At 53.3% G+C, this 7,319-nt stretch overlaps 1 long non-coding RNA gene across 1 annotated transcript; it reads right to left on the bottom strand.

Annotated features, from left to right (window-relative positions):
• Positions 1-2,041: 2,041 nt before the first annotated feature.
• Positions 2,042-7,229, bottom strand: LOC132335641 (uncharacterized). Its single transcript, XR_009488715.1, has 3 exons — positions 7,089-7,229; positions 3,025-3,104; positions 2,042-2,129 (listed from the first exon to the last, which is right to left on the bottom strand). It is a non-coding gene; the product is annotated as an uncharacterized LOC132335641 (long non-coding RNA).
• Between the last annotated feature and the right edge of the window lie 90 nt (positions 7,230-7,319).

Below are 7,319 nucleotides of genomic sequence, written 5' to 3' on the forward strand. Positions count from 1 at the left end.
GCAGAAAGGAAGCTGGGAGGGGCTGAGTGAGCTGGGAAAGATGCAGCATCAAGGGGGATCCCAGCTAAGGTCTGCAGCATCCTGAGGAGCAGAGAGAGAGGGGCAGCCTGTGCCTGCCCCTGCTGCAGGAGTCCAGATCTGGTATGAAAAGCAAACCAAGAGAGGGAATGAGTGACCCTTTTTCTCCCTGTTTTGGCAGCATGGACAGGAATTGTACCAGCAGCAGACGAGAGATCTGGAAAGGAAAAATGAAATGCGTGCACTCAACATTCAAAGTCAGCAGGAAAGAATGCAACAATTGGACAGTGAAAAGGAAACCATGCAGGAAGAGTTGAAGCATGGGGCTGCTGCTTTGAAGGAAGAAAGAGGGAACACTCTGAGTGCTGCACTGACCACGTTTAAAATTGCCAAAGGGGCTCTGCAGAAACGCTTGGCCTTCCTGAAGGGAAAGACTCGTATCCAAGCAGACACTGGCATTGACTTGCAGTCTCCTGCAGCGTCCCTGAATTATTCCAATGATGTTTCCCATGAAGAGGTGGGTCTCTATCCCTGTCAGTGCAGGCCTGCTTGGGTAAAGCAGCCCGGGCTGCAGCAGGCAGCCTTGTCTGTCTGCCTGGCTCCAGCCAGAGACCACTGACTGCCAGATTGTTTCCTGGCACGCCTGGAACGACTGATCCAGCTCTGGAGCTTGCTGTTCAGCTCCAGGCCAAAAGCTGGGCATGGGAGCGTCTCCTCCCGTGCCCTTGCAAGGGGAGGCAGCATGGGCTGGTCATGCTGTGGCATTCCAAGGGACGGAGCAGGTGAGCTAAAGAATGGTCTAAAGGGAGCAGAGTTTTGTTCCGAGGGCTGAACAGCAGCTGCACTGCCGGTGCTTCTAGGATGCTTCCTGAGATGGAGATTTCTGAGGGACAGCTTCTGTGGTGTTTGAAATATGGGAATCATCTCTCTGCATACCCAGCAGGCTGTTGGAGCACAAGAGGAGCAGCAGTTACATGGCTCGAGGATCAGCCTGGAATCTAAGAAACTGCTTGCATCAGCAGAGAAGAAGAAGAGAGAGAGGCCTGAATTATCTACTGTGCCCAGGAGAAGTGGCGAGCAGGTAAATTGGGCTTTCACTGCCTCTGCAAAGCCTCAGGCTCCTCTGGAACAGAAGCCTGTGGTGTCAGGAAAGAAGAGTTTGATGAGTTTCAAGGCCTCGGGACTGCTTGAAGGCTCATTCTTCCCCCGGGCTTGGTTGCCCATATTGTGTTCTGCTCCCGTTGTGGAATACTCTGATGTTTGGGAGAGGGAGAATTTGCTCCCTGGCCCTGGGCTGCCTGTGCAGGAGCTCACTGTTCAAACCAGCTCTAGCCCAAAAGCTGGGCATGGGGAGCTGCTTCTCCTGTGCCCACACAAGGGGAGGCAACACATGGGGGTTTGGATTCTGTGTGCAAAGGAATGGAGCAGGTGAGCAGAGTGATGGACTAAACCCAGCTGAGTTTTGTCCCGAGGGCTGAACAGCAGCTGCACTGCTGGTGCTTTGAAGATGCTTCCTGAGATGGAGATTTCTGAGGTGTTTGAAATATGGGCATCATCTCCTCTCTTCATACCCAGCAGGCTGTTGGAGCACAAGAGGAGCAGCAGTTACATGGCTCGAGGACCAGCCTGGAATCTAAGCAGCCAGGTCCATCAGCAGAGAAGAAGAGAGAGAGGCCTGAATTATCCACTGTGCCCAGTAGAAGTGGCGAGCAGGTAAATTGGGCTTTCACTGCCTCTGCAGAGCCTCAGGCTCCTCTGGAACTTGGCACCTCAGCCCAGGCAGTGCTTTGGAGACATCTGCTCATTCCCTTGCCTCTCCCTGTCCCTGCTGTGGACACACCCCATTGTTTGTTCTCTCTCTTGTGGCAGCCCCTAGCTTTCACAAGGGCACCTTCACTCCACTGCCCCCTCCCTGGTGCCATGTCCCTGCACACACACACTGGCCTCTCTTGCACAGCCCCCCGCGAGAGCTTTTTGCCCCCAGTGTTGTCTGGTGCAGTTCAGGATCTCAGAGTAGGCATCTCCTTGCCTTGCTGTCCAGAGGTCCTTTTGCTTCATGTTTGCTGACAGCTTTCTGTGACCTTCTCTCCCATCCAATGTGCAGGTGGAACCTGAAAGGAGAAGAACCCGAACTTTTAGGCGAGTGTTCCTCCCAGACTACTTTATCTTGCCTGTCCAGGAGTCTGCCCATCAAAATCAGTCAGCTTTTGAAATAGAAGAGTCCTCCAGTAGCTCAGGAGAGTGGTAGCCCTCCTGCTGATGCACAGCCTGTGGAAGGGGTGAGTGGCCCTAATGTGTGCTTTGGAAAGCAGAGCTGGGTTTTTCAATGCTGTTGGAAGTCTCTCTAATAGACCTGGTGGTGGCTGAGGAAGGGACGTGGGAAGGGTTTGCCAGCCTTGAGCTGGACTTGTTGGCCATCTGAGCTCTGTTCTGTCTGGGAGCCTGTTCCTTTCCCCTTGCCCAAGGGCAGAGTATTGATGAGGGCTGAGGCTGTGTCTGCCCCGAGAGCCAGAACCGTGGCGCTGCAGGTGCTCCTGCCAGCGTGGGCTTGTCTGAGCTGGGCCTTGTGCCTCTTTCAGGTGTCCCTGCTGCAGTCACAGCTGGCCCAAGACCAACAGGACCACCTGGAGAGCTGTGCAGGGAGCAGGCAGGAGATACAAGCTGCAGAAGGGACCTCCTTGCTTCCTGAACGTCTCAGAGAGGAGCCAGGCTGCAGCTGGATGCAGTTTTAGACTAGCCAATAGTTTATGTTTAAAGGATAGTATAGGTGTAGATAGATAGTATAGAACCTTTATACAACTCTGTTCCATAGGATGTAGGATATATCTATAGAAAAATAAAGAGTTTCTTATGATCACCATTAAACTAATGGATCTATATCAGGGTGATTTACTACCCAGGGCAGAGACCTATAACTTCCAGTACAGTGCATTATATCTGAAGCAACATTGAAGCAATTCTAGTCAAGGCAGCAAAAACCAATTCTTAAAGATTGATGCGACTCACCCAAACCAATGACCATGGGAAAACATTTCTCTCAGCCTCAAGGCGTGACCTTGAGGAGCATCCTCACTCCAGGGAGGAATCTGCAGAAGGGAGACACGTGCCATGAACCACTTTGCTGAGGGCAGGAGAAACCTGCCGTGTGTGGAGCTTTTTCATTTGTCCTTAGAGAACTGCAGCCTGTTTTTTCTCAGAGTCACAGAATCTCAGGCTGGGGGAGGCTGGGTCACCTTGCCCAGCTCCTGCTCCCCAGCCGAGCCACCCAGAGCCAGCTGCCCAGGATGTGTCCAGGTGGCTTTTGAGTCTCTCCAGGGATGGAGACTCCCCCACCTCCCCGGGCACCTGCACCAGTGCTCAGCCACCCTCCCAGTGCAGAAGTGCCTCCTGAGCTCAGAGGGCCCTTCCTGTGTGTCACTTTCTGCCCGAGGCCCTGGGGCTGTCCCTGGCCCTGTCCCCTCTGCAGCCTCCCCCCAGGTTTTTATCCCCATGGATGAGATGCCCTGAGCCTGCTCTGCTCCAGGCTGGGCAGTCCCAGCTCTCTCAGCCTCTCCTCATGGCAGAGACGCTCCAGTCCCTCCATCACCTTCATGGCCCTGTGCTGGACTCTGTCCAGTCTGTGCCTGTGTCCCATACTGGGCAGCCCAGCTCTGGGCCCAGCACCCCAGGGCTGGCCTCACTGGTGTGGAGCAGAGGGAAAGGATCCCCTCCCTCGGCCAGCTGTGACACAGCTCCCAGTGCAGCCCAGGACGCTGTTCTGCATTGCTGCAGGAGCACATTGCTGGCCCGTGGGCATCCTGGGGTCCAGCAGAACCCTGCCAAACTTCAGTTTTCCAACTGGGTGGCCCCCAGCAGATACTGGTGCCTGTGGTTGTTCCTTCCCAAGGACAGGACTCAGCTCTTGTCATTGAACTGTCACCCTTGCTGAACTGTCCCTCTGGATGGCAGCACTTCTCTCTGGCAGATCAGCCACTCCTCCTGGTTTGTGGGAGGGCACACCCTGGCCCCATCACCCAATTAACTAACAAAGGTGTCAGAAAGGACTGGACTCAGCATTGTCCTTCCAACGGCCACCGCCAGACTTTGTGCCACTGATCCCCAGGGTTCCAAGAAGGTAGAGTCTGTGCAAGGCATCCTCGCTTGTATGTACTTATTCAGAAAGAAATGGAAGGATTTACAAGAAGGATTTCTGCTCCATATCTTACGCGGGAAAAAATGGAATGAACCACGCTCCCTCTCACTGGTGGTAGGTAAAGTGGTCCTGTTGTTGGTGACAGTGGATGTCACCTGCCCAGGATCTGTGCCACACTGGTGTGACATACTGTGGGAAGGAGCACTCTGAGGGAGGTAAAAGCTGGGCTGTAGAGATCATTCAAAGACTATTCTTCAAACCATCAAAGCCCCTGTTTTGTGAAGACCAGGAACAATTCCTAGGCAAGGGCTGAAGCTTCAAGTATCTGTGAGTTCCTTTACCCCCTAAGTCAATTTCTCCATTAATGACAGCAGATTGTCCTGGTTTAAAAGACAGGTGTCTTCCAGGAAAGCTGGGAAACTTCCTGGAATGGAGAGATAGCCCCCTCTCTCCAAATCATTACAACTCGAAATTACAGGGCTTCCAGGCAAAGATATGGGAAAAGAAATATCAGTTCTTTACTAGAATATATATAAAAATAGGTGAACAAGAGAGAAAAGCCACCAGCACCCCCAAGCAATGCCAGACTCTTCCCAGCCGCTGAGCAGTTCTGCCTTTGCTGTAGTTATGACCACAACCGGCAGAGGGCGCTGTGAGCTGCCGGCGAGGCAGAGCGGCTGCAGTGACTCTGCCCTGGCTCCGGGGGGCGCTGTTGGCCCAGGGGCTCCAGGGGCCCCCGGCTGCGAGCCCTGAGCCACCCCAGGGGTAACGGCGGCCTCGGGGACAGAGGGAAGCTGGGGCTCTGCTTTCCCCAGGTTCTCACCTGTCTGTGGCAGTATCCTGGCCATGGCAGCTCTGCTGTGGTTCCAGTCAAGCAGCACCTGGGGCTCCCTCTCTCCAGAGAGAGAGAGAATAGGTGGGGTGGTCCCGTTTCCCCTCAAGCACCCACACAGATGGTGAGGATCTTCCTGGCAATGGTGAGTGTGGAAAAGTCCCCATCAACCAGCAGTTGCTGCAAGCAATGGGCTCACCTATGGCTGGCAAGGAGAATTCTGAAGCAGCGCCGGGTCCAGCACCAGAAACTGCCCAAACTGCCCTGCTCCTAGCATGGCCAGCAGGTTCTTCTCTCAGCAAGCCAGTGCCCAACCCTGCCCTCCCTCCCTGGAAGTTTCCAGTGGAATGGGAGAGTCATTGGCCAGTCCTTCTGCATCTCAATTGTCCCACAGACAATTCATTCCCCACAGGCATCAACTGCCCTCTCCTCTCCACATCTCCCTTCCAGGTAACAAATGAGAGAAAATTCACCAAAAAAACCACCCCAAACACACAACATTTTCCACCCTGAATTTTTCCCATACCAACACGTTACATCAAACTTTGACTTTTAAACTATAAACATCCATATATTATCCTAATTATATACATACACACATAGATGCCGATATGGATACAAGCACAGTGTTTTGGGCAATTCACCCCAAAAACATGGTCCCCTGGAGATATCCATTGTGTTTATCCATCTTTCTGCATCACCCACCAAGTGCAACCTGGTCCCTGAGCAAAGACAACCCCACAGGTGGATTTGTCTTTGAGCAGAATTAATCCAAACAGTCTTTCCTAGCACACCTCCCATGTGCACCACCAGAACCTTGCCTCCACCTGCTGTGCACAGGGGCTCGGATTGGGCATGGCCACCTTGCTTGGTGGAATCTCTGCTATTAACTAACCATGTAGCCTTCGCTAAATGCAGCTCCCACTGCTTGAGGGTCCCATCCCCCCATTGCCTTCAATGTGTTTTTGAAGAGTTCATTGCCCTGCTGAACTTTCCTGGCTGCTGGTTCATGGTAGGGAATGTGATGTACCCACTCAATGCCAGCTTCTCTAGCCCAGGTGTTGATAAGGCTGTCCTTGAGATAAGTCCCTTTGGTGGACTCAATTCTCTCACAGGTACCATGCCTCCAAAGCACCTGCTTTTCAAGGCCCAGCATGGTGTTCTGGGCAGTGCCATGAGGCACAGGCTGGGTGTCCAACCATCCCGGGGTGGCTTCTACCATTGGGAGCATGTAGCACTTGCCTTGGCAGGTTGGAGGCAGCGTGATGTAGTCAATCTGCCAGGCCTCGCCATGCTTCTGTTTGAACCATGGCCCCCCATACCACAGGGGCTTCACCTGCTTAGCTTGCTTGATGGCAGCTCACGTCTCACAATCATGGATAACCTGGGAGATGCTGTCCATGGTTACATCCACCCCTGGGTCTCGTGCCCACCTACAGGTGGCATCTCTGCCCTGATGGCCTGAGGCATCATGGGCCCATTGAGCTGTGAACAGCTGTCCCTTGTGTTGCCAATCCAAACCCATCTGTAACACCTCGATTTTTGCAGATGGGACAGAGTGGTGCTATGACGAGCCCCTGCAGAGCACACTCGGTTTCTTGCTGAGAAGAAACGAGTTTAACTCACACCTCCAGGAAGGTTTAACCAGACCTCTGTAGTTCTATCATTTTGAAAAAAAAAGATCAGTTCAGCTTTGTAGTGCATTTAGGTCACAGTACGGATTCTGGGAAGGGTCTGACAGCTCCATGTCAGCTGGCATAGACTGTGTTGTTGAGAGCATAGGGTTGTCCCTGCAGAGAAATGCAATGAGGTTTACAGAGCAGAATTGCAGGAGCTCAGTGAGAGTGGGAGGAAGGAGTTCTCTGCCCAAAGTCCTGGCAGGGGCAGATGGTCAGAGGGGACAGAGAAATGGAGTGCTGCCTGCCTCCATCCTCATAGCCCCTCTGGTTACACAGTACGCCCCAAATGGAACATGGGTTTGTCATTCTTATTCCAGGACAGGGCGTGAAAAAAAGAAGAAAACTCAGAACTGAAGCAAGAGTGATCTTGCTGGGCTGAAGCAGCAGAGGGAAGATCTTCTGGCTGCTGGTACTTTCCAGTGCTTACCTGGCTGAGAAGAGGTCCCAAGGTGCCAAGCTGCTCACGGGTAGAACTGGCTGCCTGCAGCGAGCAATACCCTCCCTGCAAGCAGACCGAATTGCCGGGGAACAGGAAGGAGCTATGATTCGGCCTGGCTGGAGAAAAGGGCCCCTGTAGCCTGTGAGAGATGGGGCTGATTGTGCAGGTGTCAGGGGGAGTCCTGCTGATCCTGATGTACTGGAAGTGTCCAGGGAAATG

Source organism: Haemorhous mexicanus, chromosome 18 (genome assembly GCF_027477595.1).
Source record: "Haemorhous mexicanus isolate bHaeMex1 chromosome 18, bHaeMex1.pri, whole genome shotgun sequence".
NCBI classification, from domain to species: Eukaryota; Metazoa; Chordata; class Aves; order Passeriformes; family Fringillidae; genus Haemorhous; species Haemorhous mexicanus.